This window comes from Chrysemys picta, chromosome 7 (genome assembly GCF_011386835.1).
Source record: "Chrysemys picta bellii isolate R12L10 chromosome 7, ASM1138683v2, whole genome shotgun sequence".
Taxonomy (NCBI): domain Eukaryota; kingdom Metazoa; phylum Chordata; order Testudines; family Emydidae; genus Chrysemys; species Chrysemys picta.
The window spans coordinates 50,627,704-50,647,568 of NC_088797.1; positions in this window are offsets into that span (position 1 = coordinate 50,627,704).

Below are 19,865 nucleotides of genomic sequence, written 5' to 3' on the forward strand. Positions count from 1 at the left end.
CCATGCAGGGGGAGTGAGGGGCAAAAGGCCACCCCTTAGGCCAGCTACCAACACTGCGACTAGCTGCACAGAAGGACACAGTCTGCATGGGGCCATCACGCCCCTCGCCTCCCATGCACCTATGGGCGGATCCACCCCGTCCCAATGCATGAGCCAACATTGCTGCTCTGGGGGGAGCAGACCATGCCAGAGTAGAGTGGGTACAAGGTACTATCTCTCTGCCCCACCTGGGGCAGCATAGCATCACGGTGCCCCTTGCTCAGGGCAAAGCCACCCCTGCAACCTTTAACCTGTTAATTCCCTTATGAGCAAACAAATATTCAGTCCCTTGTAATAAGTTTCCCCACCAATAGTACAGGCTAGAGACACGCAGCTCCCTGGAACGGGTACCTCCCCACTGCTAAAGTGTCTCACTGCCTCCTATTCTCTAATGGGCTGAGGCACAGGGGTATAGCTATCCAGCAAAAACACCCCCGGGATGGCAAATCTCACCGTGTGGGTCAACTGGCTCGCAGGGCTAGGCAGCGTTGCCACTTGGGCTGGGGTCCCAGCACTGAGCCACTCCCTGGGTTTCAGAGTCTGGTCTCCAGCCCGAGGATTTGCTTTTAACCCTGCAGCATATTCCGGAGCCAGACAGACTTGCTGCTGGGAGGCTTTTTCTGTTTGGCTGTATAGATGTACACAGCCCGGCTAAGTAACTGGCCCCCATTCACACATGGAGTTGTTGGTGGAGCAGGGACCAGGTCTCCTGCATGCCAGGCCAGTACCCAAACCACTGGGCTGCGCCATGGGTCTTGCTGGGTTTTCTGAATTTGAGGCGAAATCTCCCCGCGCAGAGACAGCCTGACGCCTAGGCACCCTTAGCTATGTGTGTAAGTGGCACATCAGCAATGCCTAACTCTTGTGCTGGTTAATTTCACTTGTCTTCACCCTTGTCCTGCCTTGCCATTGCCTTTGTCTCCTCTATTGCATTTGTATGCACACCTGGCTCAGTCTGTATGGTCTTTGGGGCGCTGACTGCGTTGCTTTCACATCAACGTCTCACCCTGTGACTTTGTAGTGCTACAAATATTAAAAAGTAATAAGCCTGTGTTGGCATCTGCAGCAACTCATTAGACTAGTTTGTGTAGCCCACGCTAGAAGAGTGCCGGTCTCTGTCCCCGCTAGTGCCTGGGCCATAGAAGAGTTTAATCATCCTGTTACAGGTGCTGGTCCAGGTACTTTGTCCTTAAGCCTGTTGCATGGGATTTTCAAGAGCACATGATGAAAATTTTTACCCTATTAAAACAAACTCCAACCCCACTGCAATCTCCAAAAACCTGTTCGCCCACCTCACTATATGTTGCTTGTCTCTTGCATGTTTCAAGGTTTGAGATACTCTTGTCCGGGCATCTAGTGTTTGCATTCAGCTACAGACCAGATCCAGATGTTTGCAGAGTGTGCAGGGGTTTCTCTTGGGATCATGGAGAGCAGCGGGCATTGTTTGTATTAAACTGTGGCTGAGACTGTTACCTTCACGAGGAGATGGGCGTGCTGAAGAAATACAGAATAATAATCCCTAGGTCTTCTCAGCAGCAGATCTCAGAGTGCTTCATCAAGGAGGTTAATGTCCCCACTTCACCGATGGGAAAACTGAGGCAACATGACTTGCTCATGGTCAAACAAAAAGCTAGCGGTAGAGCTGGGACTAGAACCCACGTCTCCCAAGTCACAGGGATGGTTCCATCCACTAGACCACACTGCCTGTCTCATAAGTCAAAAGTAAGGGGGATGCTCAATGAGTTTTAGGATGGCTATAAACCCTCCAGCTTCAAAGCATAAATCAACCTGTAACTAACGGGGAGCTAGGAAGGAACTTTTCCTGGGGGCAGGATATCCCATAAGTACCTACTGCAAGGTTTCTTGCCCCTTCCTCTGAAGTGTCTGGTGCTGGGCTGGCCTAGGTGGACCCAGTGTCCAAAAATAAGGCTTTATTGTGTTTGCACAGAAGCCCCTCCAGCAGCAACTGTGCTACGTTATTTGCTGTGCAACTCAATTGCTGCATAACCAAGTGGGGGGGAGGGCGATGGTTCATGGCCAGTCGGCTAGAGAAGGTCAGACTAGATGATCTGGTGGTATCTTCTGGGCTTCAACTTTATGACTGTAAGTAGCCCAACTTGGCTGCCTCTGGTTTCAGGCTGGGATTAAACATGGAACAAAACGTGGGGAGGCGCAGGCCCCTTTGAAGATGAATCCCATGGGAAAATGTTGCTTTGCACTGGAGGAAGTCCTGATCGATTTAATGGCTGCAGAGTCAAAGAAAAAGCCACGGAAGCATAAGCCTTCATCCTCTTCCTGACTGTGGTGGGGGAAGAAGCCATGAAATCACCTCTGCAGAGGAGGCTGAAAGAGACAAGATAGGTGTGTTTGTACAGGAATCTGTACAGGAAAACACAGGGAAAGACGATAACATCCGAAGGGTATCAACTCCTCGCTTGCGCCCAGCCCCATAGAGAGCAGATCCGCATGGAACATTGCTTGAAAGTAAAACCTGTGCATCTGAAGAGCTGAGTCACTGATAATGGAGGGATTGTTTGGGGTGAGGGGGTTGATAACCTCATCTGGAAGCAGTGATAACAGATCCAGACTTGATATTAACTAACGCAAGAGATGGCTAAAGAGCTGCAGGAGTTACTGGCTCATCTATAACATCCGATAAGAAGTAGGTGGGGTAAGTGTCATTTATAAAGTGGTTGCTAAGAAGAGTGCAGGTCATGGAAAACGAAAAGAACCAGTAAGCCATAGGTAAAAGGAGGGGCAGGGAAGGATGTGGTACTAAACACCCCAGAAATAAATGCCCGGGCTGTGAGCAGGCCTGCAGAAGCTGTGCCAGGAGGAATCAGTTTGCAGAGGTGTGTAATGCAAATCATGTGCGTGCAATTGCAGGATGGGAAGACGCCAGTTGCAGAGTTGGGCTGAAATTCACCTCAGTGCAAAGAGCCAGCACAGAGCCCAGACACCACCGAAGTGCTAGGCTGAGGGCCTGCTGCGCACAGTGAATTTCACTCTGGATGAGCTATGTGTGGGAAATAGGGTGACCAGACAGCAAATGTGAAAAATCGGGACGGGGGTGGGGGGTAATAGGAAAAAGACCCAAAAATCAGGACTGTCCCTCAAAAATCGGGACATCTGGTCACCCTAGTGGGAAAGGTGTCCTGTATCCGTGTGCAGGCGAATTAAGAATAAAAGGTCACTGGCCGGCCTGGTGTGGAGATGTCAGATCCAAGCGCCTGAGGCGCTACCTACAGCAGGACACCACACACACACAGGGCTCGTGACTCATCCCCTGCCTAGCACCAGGATAACCTCATTGACACCAGTGGGTCTACTCCTGACTTACACCAGTGTAAGCAAGAGGAGAATCAGGCCCCTAGGCAGTTTTGAATTCATTAATCTGGGGCTGAAATGAACCCCTGGGCAAAGGGTCCTCGAAGGGGCTCCATAGTTGTTAGTTTGACCAGGCTCCCATTGTGCATAGCCCTTGAGGTGGCGTCACCAAGACCAGTAAAGGTTGCTTCCCACAATTACAAATTAGGTGTATGCAAGTGAAGCAACTTGCCCAACACTACCTGGCAATCAAGTGGGGTCTAAAACTCATGGCTGGTTTCCATGCCCTACCCACTAGCTCCATTTGCTTCCCTTGAATGCCCTCTTGGGAACAAATCTGCACTTGAAAAACACAGTTCCCTCCAGATAACCCTCTCCCCTCCCCAAGAGGATCAGCAGCAGGGCAGATGGAACTGTGTGCTGCCTTTTCCAGGCACGTGGCTGACCTGAGACAAAGTCGGCAGGCCTCTGTGACGCAACTGTTCCCCATCTATCTCCTATTGCTGCCATCACCAGTGTCCTACTACCTCATACGCATCAATGATCTTCTCTGCACAATGCTCGGTGAGATTGGCTGGCACTAACCCCATTTAGAGGAGGAGAGGAGAGTTTCAGGCTGTTATTAATGATGATGTTAATAAATATTAAGTATTTATAAATTTATAAATATAAATTTATAATTTAATTTATATTATGATAGTGCCCAAGAGCCCCAATTGTGGCCAGGATCCCACTGCACCAGGTGCTGTACAAACACAGAACCAAGCGATGGCTCCCTCCTCAGAGATCTGACAATCTAAGTATAGGACAAGAGACTACTGGGAGCAGTGAGCATGTTGGGCAGTGGTTTCTGCACGCCAGCTCCTAACCATTGTCAAGGTTGCACAGTAAGTCTGCAACAGAGCTGAACCCACATCCCCTGACTCCTAGGCTTGCTGTGACCACACACCGTCCTTCCCACACACACACGCAGGCTGCAGGAGGAAGGGTTTGGTCACGAGTGTCTACAAGTTCCCAGCCAAACCCCTCCGGTGCTGCATGGCAGGGGCCGTTTGTGTCTGTTTTGCAGAGGTGAGCACACGTGACATCTTGGACGAAAAGGAAGTGGAAGAATTAGACAGCTCTGAGTCAGGGAAATGCTTAGAGATTTCAAATCCAATGTTGTGACCTCTCAGTCACAATTATATTGAGTGAGAGACCGATACAAACCAGTATGTGCATGCACCCAGCTGGGGTCTCAGAAGAGCACCTGCATTCGCACGTACCAGGAAACCTTCAGTAAGAGCCACCCTCTGACTGGACTGAGTGTTGGAGCAGAGCTGTACAGAGATAGGATTTATTACTATTTATTGCTTGTTTTACCATAGTGCCCCAGTCATGGACCAGTTCCCCCTGTGCTAGGTGCTGTACAGACAGAGTATAAAGGACAGTCGCTGCCCCAAGCAGATTAACCACATGGCTTCCACTTAACCACACGGCCATCCTCCCACATACACGTGGTATCAAGTGGAGTGCTCCAGGGGTTGGTCCTGGGGCCAGTTTTGTTTAACATCATTATTAATGATCTGGATGATGGGATGGATTGCACCCTCAGTAAGTTCGCAGATGACACTAAGCTGGGGGGAGAGGTAGATACGCTGGAGGGTAGGGATAGGGTCCAGAGTGACCTAGACAAATTGGAGGATTGGGCCAAAGAAATCTGATGAGGTTCAACAAGGACAAGTGCAGAGACCTGCAATTAGGACGGAAGAATCCCATGCACCGCTACAGGCTGTGGAGCGACTGGTTAAGCAGCAGTTCTGCAGAAAAGGACCTGGGGATTACAGTGGATGAGAAGCTGGATATGAGTCAGCAGTGTGCCCTTGTTGCCAAGAAGGCTAATAGTATATGGCTGCATTAGGAGGAGCATTGCCAGCAGATTGAGGGAAGTGATTATTCCCTTCTATTCGGCACTAGTGAGGGCACATCTGGAGTATTGCATCCAGTTTTGGGCCTCCCACTACAGAAAGGATGTGGACAAATTGGAGAGAGTCCAGGTGAGGGCAACAAAAATGGTGAGGGGGCTGGAGCACATGACTTACGAGGAGAGGCTGAGTGAACTGGACTTGTTTAGTCTGCAGAAGAGAAGGGTGAAAGGGGATTTGATAGCCCCTGAAGGGGGGTTCCAAAGAGGATGGAGCTAGGCTGTTCTCAGTGGTGGCAGATTACAGAACAAGGATCAATGATCTCAAGTTGCAGTGGGGGAAGTCTAGGTTGGATATTAGGAAACACTATTTCACTAGGAAGGTGGTGAAGTACTGGAATGGGTTACCTAGAGAGGTGGTGGAATCTCCATCCTTAGAGGTTTTTAAGGCCTGGCTTGACAAAGCCCTGGCTGGGATGATTTAGTTGGTGTTGGTCCTGCATTGAGCAGGGGCTTGGACTAGATGACCTCCTGAGGTCTCTTCCAACCCTAATCTTTTGGGCCATGGCTACACTTGCAGATGAAGAGTGCTTTGGGTTTAAACAGCCTTCGAAGAGTGCACAAGGGAAAGCGCTCCAGTCTGTCCACACTGACAGCTGCAAGAGCACTGGCGTGGCCACATTCGCAGCACTTGAAGTGGCATTTGGAGCAGTGCATTATGGGCAGCTATCCCACAGAGCACCTCTTCCCATTCTGGCGCTGTGGCTTGTGGGAAGGGGGCGTGGGGTGGGGGGCATTCTGGATCCTGTCCCAATGCCCCGTGATGCATCGCTTCACAGCCCACCAATCCCTGTGTTTCCGTCCACATTTGGCGCCATCTTTCAACGGTTTCTGTGCAGAGCACACTTTGTCTTCCCTTCCGGTGTGCGGGAATGGAGGCTGAACTGCTGTGGAACATGCTGACGTGTCTTGCCAGCACGTTTCGTTTGGCAGTCGAGTTACTGCTTAAGATCCAAAGTGACAGTGAGGAGCCCGATGATGATATCGAGTCGCATAACGCATACAACACGAAATTGCTTGTCTCATTCACGGACATGCTCTCCACCCTGGAACGCCGCTTTTGACCTTGGGAAACAAGCACTGAGTGGTGGGATTACGTCGTCCTGCAAGTCTGGGATGACGAGCAGTGGCTGCAGAACTTTCGGATGAGAAAAGGCACTTTCATGGGACTGTGGGCTGAGCTCACCCCCACCCTGCAGTCCAAGGACATGAGATTGAGAGCTGCCCTGCCGGGGGAGAAGCGGGTGGCTATTGCAATCTGGAAGCTGTCAACTCCAGACAGCTACCGATTGATCGCTAATCAGTTTGGAGTAGAAAAGTTGACGGTTGGAATTGTATTGATGCAAGTTTGCAGGGCCATTAATCGTATCCTGCTCAGAAGAACCGTGACTCCGGGTAACATGCATGACATTGTGGCTGGCTTTGAACAAATAGGTTTCCCTAACTGCAGAGGGGCGATAGATGGGACGCATATTCCTATTCTGGCACCAGCCCACCTAGCCTCTGAGTACGTTAACCGAAAGGGGTATTTCTCCATGGTTCTCCAGGCACTTGTGGATCACCGTGGTCATTTCATTGACATTAACGCAGGCTGGCCCAGAAGGGTGCATGACGCTCGCATCTTTCGGAACACTGGCCTGTTCAAGAAGCTGCAAGCCGGGACTTTTTTCCCAGACCAGAGAATCATCGTAGGGGAAGTCGAAATGTCCATTGTGATCCTTGGAGATTCCGCTTACCCTTTAATGTCGTGGCTCATGAAACCCTACACAGGGAGCCTGGACAGCAGCCAGGAATGGTTCAACTACAGGCTGAGCTGGTGCCGAATGACTGTGGAGTGTGCTTTTGGCTGTTTGAAGGGCCGCTGGCGATCTCTGTATGGGAAGCTGGACTTGGCTGAAGACAGCATCCCCGCGGCTATATCCGCGTGCTGTACCCTCCATAATATTTGTGAAGGGAAGGGTGAAAGCTTCACTCAGGCATGGGCCTTGGAGGTTCAACACCTGGAGGCTGAATTTGCACAGCCAGAGAGCAGGGCTATTAGAGGGGCCCAACATGGGGCTGCAAGGATTAGGGATGCCTTCAGGGAGCAATTTGAGGCTGAAAGCCACCAGTAATGTCTGGTGCTCTGCCCGGGAGTTAAGTGCAGTGGCTGTGTTTGGTACATTGACTTGCAGTGCTTGTTGCTTTCCTGGGCTACGGTATATTTTGCTTTATGCACTAATAAAGTGTGCTTTCAAAGTAAAAAACTCCATTTATTGAAAAGAAAATTCATTTATTGAAAAAAAAAAAAAGTAACGCAGAAATACCGAAAGGACAAGGGGGTGGGGTGGGGACTGGTTCACTCATAGGCTTGACTATGTCCTGATTTCATACTCTTGAATCCTGTCTGGAGTGCTGTGCACTGAGTGCTGCACTTCAGGATGGCTATAAGGCATGTTGAGGGGGGTTGAGTGCAGTAGATGAGGGTCGTAGTTTTTGTGGGTGGGTGGTGAAGCTCCGAGTGTAGGAGGCAGCTGGGGGCGGTAAGAACCCGGATGTTGGGGAAAGTGGGTTGCAGGGGACATGGAGGGGACAAGGGGAAGAGTTTGGGGACAAGGGCTGCAGGGGGGTGGGGCGAGCGTGGTAGTGTTCCGCCTGCATGGCAACGAGTGCCTGGATAGAGTCCGCTTGGTGCTCCATTATGCTAATCAGCCATTCCGTGCTTTGCTGCCGGTGCGTCGTGTTTTCCTAGCAGATCCTCCTTTAGCTCTCCCTCCACTTCTGTGCCTTTTGATTCTCGTTTACAGACTGCTGCATGACTTCATGCAGCATGTCTTCTTTGCTTTTACGTGGCCTCTTCCTGAGTCTTCTCAGTCTGTCGGCCGGTGATAAGAATGACGGCTGAGATCTCAAGGTTGCACCTATACAGGCAAAATGCAACACTTAACAGAGGCAGCATTGTACACACCAGACAGAGCAATGATTCCTCTGCACTTAAGGAGGGCAATCACAAAAACTATACTTTGCCTGTCCCAAAGCGAGCGCACATAACCCACGGGAGCCCCAGAAATGGTGAGTAAGCACGGGGTCCATGAGGACTGATTGTTTCATGGTTGTACTGTCCTCTGGGTTTCTGTGCTTTGGGGAGAGCCAACAGCTGCTGGGGGCACCTACACTGAACACTGTCCCAACATTCTCCACAGGAGTTCGTCCTGAAAGATATCTCGCTGCTGAGGGTAACCAGGGAAGCAAGGGAGGGTCTTCTCCTACAATGCGGCTTCCGCCCTGGCCCATACGAAGCTTGCAGCAATGGTCCCCCCTCCTTGCCCAAAGAGCCCGTACCTAAAAACTTCCTTCCCAAAAAGAAAGCCGCTTACCAGGAACCTCCTCTGTTGTTTGTCCTTCCCCAAGCACTGGACGCCGTGACTGGCTTCCTTCCTCCTGGCTCGAGAAGAGCTCCTGGCTGTATGCATCTAAGGATTCCAGGGTGTTTCCCCACACCTCAGCACCATCGCTCGCGCTTTCCTCCTCCTCCTCCTCCTCCTCCCCCCATTGCTGTCCTGGGCTCGGAAGTATCCATGATGGTTGTTGCAGTGGAGGTGGGATTGCCCCCAAGTATCGCCTCCAGCTCTTTGCAGAATTTGCAGGTCGCGGGGGCAGCACTGGAGTGGCCATTTGCCTCGCAGGCTTTGCGGTAGGCATTCCGCAGCTCCTTTACTTTAGCAAGAACATGGGCATTCAGCCACCCCTGACACAAGGGGACCATGAGAGACTAGAGAGAATGGTTGCTCCTGACACAAGGGGGGCAGTCCATGTCTTCCTGTGGCCATAAGTTCCACAGTCTAATGGTGTATTGTTTGATAAAGTATTTCCTGTGCTCAGTATTAAATTTCTGACATCCATTTCGGCGACTGTCTCTTTGTTCTTGTGGAGGACAGATGTGTGGAAGACAGAAGCTCCCAGCCTCCCTTCTTCATGTCACAGAAGCCTGTGAGGTCACTGCCTCATGCAGCTGCCATGTTTGGAAGAACTGGACTCTGTGGGTGTTTCTGAGAATGAGACAGGAATTAACCAGCTCTTAGCTGTCAGGATTTGAACCCGTGCAGGCAAACAATGATTTTGCAGTATAGAATAATGATACTGAAGGGAAAATAGACTGAAAGAGACACAGGAAAAGATAATGAGCTCCAAAGCAGAGTGGAAAGGAACAGGTACAATACCCAGGGGGCTCAGAGCTAAAAGCACATGTATTTATAGCTTGAGCTAAGAGCCAGGCTCTTTAGCTGGGAGCTGTAATAGACTCCTGGCCTCTGTGGATCAGGCACAGAGGGTTACATGTAACTCACTCTCACTGGTGGCTGCATTTGTTCTGCTGTTACACCCATGTCCATCTGTGTGTGTAATACAAGGATTGGGCCCTCAAGGGCTGGGTTTCAGGCTGTGTCATCCCCCACTCTACTCTCACGAGGGAGCGGGGACTAGCCTTTGGTGGGAATCCAGTTCCATGTAGCTAACTCTCATGAGTCTCAAAACTTCAGAGGTTTTCCTAAAGTCTCCAACTTCTAGAATCATGTTATTTCCAGAAATTTTGGCTTCTATTTTTTTTTTTTTAAGGTAAGTTTCTGATCCTCAGGGCTGCAGAGAAAAGCTTGAAAACGTTGCCACTAATGTCTCTGAAACCAGAAGAGAAATCAAAAGAAGCCTATATTTATTATCTTTACAATCTTATGATTTGGGGGGGGATCTGACTTGGGATTTTTGAACACTTGAGATTGGCTCCAAACCTTGCAAGCTACTCCCCAGAAGATAAGCCAGATGGTGAGCCCTTCCGGGAGCTGCTGTTTTTTCCCACACAAAGAGCAGTCACCTGCTTTCAATATGATTTTCAGTGACGAAAAGCAGCAGGAAGAAAGAACCAAACTAAAGTCTCTGAGAGAGAGCACAGACTGTGCAGCTCTTATGTAACAGGTTGCAGCAACTCTGAGAGCAACATGGCTGCTCCTCTGCATGCAGGCAGAGTTCTTAGCAATTTAAAGGGGCAGCACACAAGTAACAACTCACTAGGGAGTGTGCATTACAATCGAATGTGTGCTCAGTCTGCAGAGTGTAGGGGTCTTCTACAGCAGCAATTAAAGGGTCTTAGCAATTCAGCTCAAACTATAGCAGCTCATGCTTTGAATTCTAACCATGGGTCGCATCTCCAAATGGGGTTGCACCACCAGCAGATGAATGGGGTTGCAGTGATCCCTAGTGGGTGGAGGACGCCATTTTGCTCCATCATGACCATGCATGTTTGGCGCGTGCAAGGTCTCGATGCACAGAGGATGCCATTTTCTCTACAAAATGGCATCCTATGCACAGCGTGACTTTGCACGTACCGTAGATATGAGGTCGTGCTGTGCCGAGGAAGCCATTTTACTCTATGAAATGGCATGCTCAAGGCTGTCTGGGGTCCTGAGAGGAACTAATTAATTAAAATGGGGTCATCCTGGCAAAAAGTTTGGGGCCTCCTGCTCTAGAGGTCTCTGGTTCAATCCCATCTATGTGGTTACCACACATGCACCATCCTAAATCTACTTTTAGGCCTTTCATCTTTGACAGCCTCTCTATAAATTCCCCGAGGCCTCGACAGTCACATCTTTACCAGTAAAGCTCACTGTCTCCACCTTTCTGTTTTATTTCTGCCAAAGTGTCCTAACAGTGAGATCTATTTGTTTGGGGAAGCATTTCCCAAGGGAAGAAAATGAAGTTGATTACACTGAGATGGGAAAATGCACTGGAGACTATGTTGTAGGGAACATTCCTGGACTGGCGGAGGGAGGAGATGAACTAACTGCCCTAATATTGTATACTGAATAAAGTACATTTAAAATCAAAATAAAGTACAATTAATGTCATAAAGTCAAGCACTCAAATAGGAAATGCCAGAATTAAGACTGTCCATGCAACCTTAATTGAGTGTGTGCATTATGATTTGTCTTGGCAGAATTCGGTTTTATTATTGTATAATTCTGGTAGATAATATCAGTGTTTATTTTTAAGCATTTCTTTAGATTTTTATCAATTTACATTTTCACAGTTATGCAAAATTACTGGGGGGAGGGGGATTCAACATCACATATCAAAATATACAAGGTAGATATCCGTAAATCAAACTCTAATAATTTCTCAAGCAGCATTTTACTTATTTTGCCTATCTGTAAATTTTGATTATTAACTGTTTGTTAGTTTGTGCATGTATGGTGAGATTGACATTTACTGATAACAAATCCTTCCAAGCAGATTTATGATACAGTCTTTAATTACCCACTCATATACCATTTTTCCCATAGGATCCCTGTTGTTATTAGTATTTTGCTAGCACCTAAGAGCTCCAAGCTGCGATCAGGGGCCCATTGTGCTAGGCACCATACAAACACATACCCAGAAGAAGGTCCTTGCACCAATTTAATGCCTTTTCTATTTTTGAGTTCCACAGGCTTCCACAGCAGTCTCAGCTGGATGAAAATGAGAGCCAGGCTCTGCTAACTAGAATGCTTTCGTCTCAAACAAGTCCCACTCTGTGTCACCTTTTCTAATTTGGCTGCTGTTTAAGGCCTTTCTGAGAGGGGATGGCGGGAGTTGGTTGTAATTTCAGAGGTGGGTTGCTGCGGTGAATGGTGGGGGGAAGGTGTATCTCTCAGGACCCTCACCACAGTTCTGCTTTTCCAACATCCAGCTCTGGTTTCTGCACTGCGATCACACAATTGTCGACTTGGAATTAGGTTTGCTTTTTAAGGGATAAAAATACAATTTCTCCCTAACTAAACCGACTGACTGAGAATCTGTGTTTTCCATCAAGCTGGAAGCTAATCCAAACTGAATAGTACGGAGGGGGGAGGAAACTCCCCCCCCAGTCCCACCTGAAATTTGGATTTGTATCTCCGAGCTCCTCTGGCCCCCCGCTTCCTGGACACACGCACAGAGACGTGTTGCACAGTAATGAAAGATAACGTCCTTGCGTGTTGCCATGGTAACCATGCAGTAGTCATGATAATGAAAACCAGATCTGGGATTACGGGCCTCCACTCCTGCTCTCTCTCTCTCCGTCCGGTCAGAGGCAACTTGACAGACTGGCTGGAGTTCTCTCCCCTGCCAATACGCACACAAGGAGTAGCAACGAATCCAAATCCTGGCAGGTCTGAAGTTAATGACCTGGCAAGGTTATAATCTGTTTACAAGCTTACAAACACCTGTCAAGGATGGTCTAGATGGTCTAGATAGTACTCAGTGCTGCCATGAGTGCAGGGGACTGGACTAGATGGCCTCTTGAGGTCCCTTCCAGGCCTATGATTCTATGATTCACCTGACCTGGGCCTGGCCCCTGATGCAGACTTACCGTTGGTGCATCTCAGTGGACACAGGCTGAGCCAGGCCTTTAGACCTGCCAACTGTTCCTTATTGTGTCATTTAAAGACACACACAGGGAGGGATCCCAAAGATCAGACGCTTCTGTAGAGCCCTCACACGTGCATCTTGCTTAGCCCTGCACTGATGGAAATCTTCAGAGCCTCATAAACACTCCTCTGAAATGCCTTTCCATTCAAATCAGTGGCTCACCATGCAAAAGACACATCCTCCATGGGAAGCCCAGCTTGGATACAACAGCTGGTTTCCAAGACCTGCTTTTACACATCTGAGCTGGTGTGACGAGCTCAAGCAGTTTATGGTACCTGATATCACACACAATGCACAAGGGGCTGTGCCAGGATTTGAACTTTGGGAGCCTGCTGGTCTTGCCTGCTTTGCTCTACCTACTACCCCAGCCTGCCTGAGGCTGACAATAAGGCCATCTGAAAGAAGAAAGAGATTGGCCAGGCCCTTGGTGCTACTTTGTTGACCTTAGAGGGAGCCATGGAAAGACACCTTCAGCAATGATTAAGAAGGATGGCTCAGACATAGATCATCATTGGTAGTACGGAGGGCTGTGATTACAGACAACCGGCCAAGTTCATAGAACATAAGAACGGCCATACTGGGTCAGACCAAAGGTCCATCTAGTCCAATATCCTGTCTTCTGACAGTGGCCAATTCCAGGTGCTTCAGAGGGCAGTTATGGAGTGATCCATTGTCATCCAGTCCTAGGTTCTGGCTGTCAGAGGCTAGGGACACCCAGAACATGGGGTTGCATCCCTGCCCATCTTGGCTAGTTGCCATTGATGGACCTGTCCTCCAGGAACTTATCTAATTCTTTTCTGAACCCTATTATAGTTCTGGTCTTCACAATATCCCCGGCAATGAGTTCCATGGGCTGACTGTGCATTGTGTGAAGAAGTCCTTCCTTTCGTTTGTTTTAAACTTGCTGCCTATTAATTTTATTGGGTGACCCCTGGTTCGTGTGCTTTATGTGAAGGGGTAAATAATACTTCCTTGTTCACTTTCTCCTCAACATTCATGATCTTATAAACCTCTGTCATATCCCCCCCTTAATCATCTCTTTTCTAAGCTCAACAGTCCCAGTCTTTTTAATCTCTCCTCATATGGAAGCTGTCCCATATCCCTAATCATTTTTGATGCCCTTCTCTAATTCTAACATATCGTTTTTTGAGATGGGGAAACCACAACTGCACTCATTAAAATTGAGGGTATACCATGGATTTATATAGTGGCATTATGATATTTACTGTCTTATTATCTATCCCTTTCCTAAGGATTCCCAACATTCTGTTTGCTTTTTTGTCTGCTGCTGCACATTGACCAGATGTTTTCAGAGACCTATCCACAATGACTCCAAGATCTCTTTCTTGAGTGGGAACAGCTAATTTAGACCCTATCATTTTGTGTGTGTAGTTGGGATTATGTTTTCCAATGTGCTTTACTTTTCAACAATGAAATTCGTTTGCCATTTTGTTGCTCTGTCATCCAGTTTTGTGAGATCCTTTAGAAACTCTTTGCAGTCAGCGTTGGACTTAACTATCTTGAGTATTTCAGTGTCATCTGCAGACTTTGCCACCTCGTTGTTTACCCCCTTTTCCATTCTCTGATGAATCTGTTGAGCAGCTCAGTACAGATCCCTGGGGGGTCCTGCTATTTACCACTTTCCATTGTGAAAACTGGTGGGTTAAGTGAATCTAAAGTAAATTCCACCCCTCTCAGTGTGTAAACTGCACTGACCTGGAGTGTCTGGGTGCGATCCTCAGCCCATGTAAATCAGCACAGCTCCCTCCACTCCCAGACACCATCTGAGGAGCTGTTCCCTCATTTCTGGAGCTAGTGTGTAAGTGTGATTGCCACCAGCTTGGCTGACACACCTGGGCTTAAACCAGGGGCCTCCGGAGCCAGAAACCACAAGCTGGTGCAGCTGTGGTGAATGCTCTCTGCTTGTAGCACGGATAGTCTGCCAACTGCTGAGAAGCAGGCACTGAGGGGCCCTGTAATACCCTCCCCAGCAGGTCACCTAAGGTGGTGGAATTCAGGCATCCGTGGCCTGATTCTGTGTCACACTGTTTCCTACACTTGATGCATGAATTGAGAGTGGGACAACATTGGTCTTAACCCTCCTTCCACCTTCTGAGCCTGTCTGGGCCTGCCCTGCCCCCCTCTAGAAATTACAGCCGCCACTGAGCTGCTTGAATTTATGTTGGGGCTGCTCATAACACCCAAGGGACTGTAGGAATCTGAGACTAGCCAGAGCGCACTGCATGCTGGCCAAGTCCCTTCCTCCCTGCCTCCTCAGGCGATAGATTTCTTGCTTTTAAGTTCCCCTTGTGTGACCAGAGCAACCTTAGGACAATGGAGAATAGTCCTGTTCACTCCTTTGTATTTGGATTTTCTTAGTCCCATTTCCTGAGGAATAAGGGAGTTTGAGTGAGTTTACGGGAGGCTAATTTACACCACATCACTCCTGAATTTGGCCCTCTGGATCGAAGGGTGTCTAACTGAGTCTCAGGCCTGGTCTACACTACGACTTTAGGTCGACTTTAGCAGCGTTGAATCAAATTAAGCCTGGACATGTCCACACGATGAAGCCCTTTCTTTCGACTTAAAGGGCCCTTTAAACCGGTTTCTTTACTCCACATCCAATGAGGGGATTAGCGCTAAAATCGGCCTTTGGGGGTCAGATTTGGGGTAGTGTGGACGGAATTCGATGTTATTGGCCTCCGGGAGCTATCCCACAGTACTTCATTGTGACCGCTCTGGACAGCGCTCTCAACTCAGATGCACTGACCAGGTAGACAGGAAAAGCCCCTCGAACTTTTGAATTTCATTTCCTGTTTGCCCAGCATGGAGAGCACAGGTGACCACGTAGAGCTCATCAGCACAGGTAACCATGATGGAGTCCCAGGATGGCAAAAGAGCTCCAGCATGGACAGAACGGGAGGTACGGGATCTGTTTGCCATATGGGGAGACGAATCAGTGCTAGCTGAACTCCGTAGCAGTAAACGAAATGGCAAAATATTAGAAAAAGTCTCAAAGGCCATGAAGGACAGAGGCCATAACAGTGATGCACAGCAGTGCCATGTGAAAATTAAGGAGCTAAGGCAAGCCTACCACACAGCCAGAGAGGCAAACGGAAGGTCTGGGGCAGAGCCACAAACATGCCGCTTCTACGAGGAGCTGCATGCCATTCTAGGGGGTGCAGCCACCACTACCCCAACCGTGTGCTTTGACTCCATCAATGGAGAATCACGCAACAGGGAAGCGGGTTTGAGGTACGCGGAAGATGATGATGATGATGAAGACAATGAAGATAGCTCACAGCAAGGAAGCGGAGAAACCGGTTTCCCCAACAGCCAGGATATGTTTATCACCCTGGACCTGGAACCAGTAACCCCCGAACTCACCCAAGGCATGCTCCCAGACCCTGAGGGCACACAAGGGACCTCTGGTAAGTGTACCTTTGTAAATATTACACATGGTTTAAAAGCAAGCGTGTTTAATGATTAATGATTAATTTGCCCTGGCAATCGCGGCCAGTACAGCTACTAGAAAAGTCTGTTAACGTGTATGGGGATGGAGCGGAAATCCTCCAGGGACATCTCCAGAAAGCTCTCCTTCATGTACTTCCAAAGCCTTTGCAAAAGGTTTCTGGGAAGGGCTGCCTTATCCCGTCCGCCATGGTAGGACACTTTACCACACCAGGCCAGTAGCACGTAGTCTGGAATCATTGCATAACAAAGCATGGCAGCGTATGGTCCTGGTGCTTGCTGGCATGCAGACAACATCCATTCCTTATCACTCTTTGTTATCCTCAGGAGAGTGATATCATTCACGGTCACCTGGTTGAAATGGGGTGATTTTATTAAGGGGAAATTCAGAGGTGCCCGTTCCTGCTCGGCTGAACAGAAATGTTCCCCGCTGTTAGCCACGCGGTGGGGGGGAGGGATGAAGTGATCATCCCAGAGAATTGGGTGTGTGTGTGTGGGGGGGAGGTAGTTGGATTTGTGCTGCATGTTAACCCGGAAACCCCAGCCCCTCCTTTTACATTGCAAACCCATTTTAAATGGCCAACCCAATGGGTCCTTGGTATAGGAAATGAGGGCGCTACTGTTTGAAACCATTCCCACATGTTATGAAGGTTAAAAAAGCCAAAAGACTGTAGCTTACCATGGCTGCCTGCAAGCCGAATTCTGTTGCCTGGCACCGCGTGAGTGATCGCTCACGCCAAACCGGCAGGCCCTCAATATAAGAGGAAAAATGCGACCTTGTAACGAAAGCACATGTGCTGTGTAATGTGAACAGCAAAATTTAACGTGAAAGAGTGTACCCATTGTTCTCTAAAATGTGTCTTTTTTAACCACCTCTCCCTTCTCCTCTACCAGTTGCAAATGTTTCTCCTTCATAGAGGCTAGTGAAGATTAGAAGGAGAAAATGGCAGACTCGAGATTATATGTTCTCGGAGCTCCAGATGTCCTCCCATGCTGAAAGAGCACAGCAGAATGCGTGGAGGCAGTCAATGTCAGAGTGCAAAAAAGCACAATATGAACGAGAGGAGAGGTGGCAGGCTGAATCGCGGGCCGAACAGAGCAAGTGGCGGGCTGAAGATGATAGGTGGCGTCAGTTTGCAGACAGAAGGCAAGAGTCGATGCTCCGTCTGCTGGAGCATCAAACTGATATGCTCCAGCATATGGCTGAGCTGCAGGAAAGGCAGCAGGAGCAGAGACCGCCGCTACAGCCCCTGTGTAACCAACAGCCCTGCTCCCCAAGTCCCATTGCCTCCTCACCCAGATGCCCAAGAACACGGGGGGGGGCCTCCGGCCACCCAGTCACTCCACCCCAGATGATTGCCCGAGCATCGGAAGGCTGGCCTTCAATAAGTGTTAAAGTTTTAAAGTTTTAAACTGCAGTGTGTCCTTTTCCTTGCCTCCTCCCCAACCCATACCGGGCTACCTTGGCAATTATCCCCCTAGTTGTGTGATGAATTAATAAAGAATGCATGAATGAGAAGTAACAATGACTTTATTGCCTCTGCAAGCGGTGCTCGAAGGGGGGAGGGGTGGGTGGGGTGGTTGGTTTACAGGGAAGTAGAGTGAAGGGGGGGGCGGAGGGTTCATCAAGGAGAAACAAACAGAAGTTTCACACCATAGCCTGGCCAGTCACAAAACTCATTTTCAAAGTTTCTCTGATGCGCACCGCGCCCTGCTGTACTCTTCTAACCACCCTGGTGTCTGGATGAACGTAATCAGCGGCCAGGCAATTTGCCTCAACCTCCCACCCCCCCATAAATGTCTCCCCTTTACTCTCACAGATATTGTGGAGCGCACAGCAAGCAGCAATAACAATGGGGATATTGGTTTCGCTGAGGTCTGAGCGAGCCAGTAAGCTCCGCCAGCGCGCTTTTAAACGTCCAAATGCACATTCCACCACCATTCGGCACTTGCTCAGCCTGTAGTTGAACAGGTCCTGACTACTGTCCAGGCTGCCTGTGTACAGCTTCATGAGCCATGGCATTAGGGGGTAGGCTGGGTCCCCAAGGATAACGATAGGCATTTCAACATCCCCAACGGTTATTTTCTGGTCCGGGAAGAAAGTCCGTTCCTCCAGAAAGTCCTTTCCTGTTTCGAAACAGACTGAAGACGCGAGCATCATGTACCTTTCCCGGCCATCCCATGTTGATGTTGGTGAAATGTCCCGTGTGATCCACCAGGGTTTGCAGTAGCATTGAAAAGTACTCCTTGCGGTTTATGTACTCGGTGGCTTGGTGCTCCGGTGCCAAGATAGGGATATGGGTTCCGTCTATCGCCCCACCACAGTTTGGGAATCCCATTGCAGCAAAGCCATCCACTATGACCTGCACATTTCCCAGAGTCACTACCCTTGATATCAGCAGGTCTTTGATTGCCCTGGCAACTTGGATCACAGCAGCCCCCACAGTAGATTTGCCCACTCCAAATTGATTCCCGACTGACCGGTAGCTGTCTGGCGTTGTAAGCTTCCACAGGGCTATCGCCACTCGCTTTTCAACTGTGAGGGCTGCTCTCATCCTGGTATTCTGGCGCTTCAGGGCAGGAGAAAGCAAGTCACAAAGTTCCATGAAAGTGCCCTTATGCATGCAAAAGTTTCACAGCCCCTGGGAATCGTCCCACACCTGCAACACGATGCGGTCCCACCAGTCTGTGCTTGTTTCCCGGGCCCAGAATCGGCATTCCACGGCATGAACCTGCCCCAGTAACACCATGATTTGCACATTGCTGGGGCCTGTACCTTGTGAGAGGTCTATGTCCATGTCAATTTCCTCATCATTCTCGTCGCCGCGCTGCAATCGCCTCCTCGGCTGGTCCTGGTTTTGCTTTGGCATGTCCTGGCTCTGCATATACTCCAGGACAATGCGCGTGGTGTTCATAGTGCTCATAATTGCCGCGGTGATCTGAGCGGGCTCCATGATCCCAGTGCTATGGCATCTGGTCTGAAAAAAGCTGTCACACAGAATGGCTCCCCCAAAGATTGAACTCAAAACCCTGGGTTTAGCAGGCCATTGATTTCATGGAGGGAGGGGGAAGCAAATGAATACAGAACAAATCTGGTCCATCTATTTTTTACATCATAAGCTGGCAGCAGACGGTGCAGCATGACTGATAGCCATCGGCATCTTCTGGGTGCTTGGCAGAAAATGATGTACTACGACTGATAGCCATCATCGTCAAGACGGTTCAATAGGACTGCTGGGTCTCCAGGAGACAAAATGAAGAATCAGATGCCCAGAGTGGAAAGTTTGGTTCAGTATTTCTTAGAGGAATCTGCTGACGAAGTTTCCCGGGTGCCTCTGATTGAACTCACTGAGGAATATGACGATGATGGATATCAATCGTAATACACCATCCACTGCCAAAAGGCAATTAGCTGCTGCTGTGTAGCAATGCAGTACCATGTCTGCCGGCACCCAGATGACATATGGTGACGGTGGGCTGAGCTGAGCTGAGCAGGCTCCATGCTTGCCATGGTATGTTGTCTGCACAGGTAACCCAGGTAAAAAGGCGCGAATCGATTGTCTGCCGTTGCTCTGATGGAGGGGGAGGGGCCTGACGACATGTACCCAGAACCTCCTGCTACACTGTTTTTACATCATCAGGCATTGGG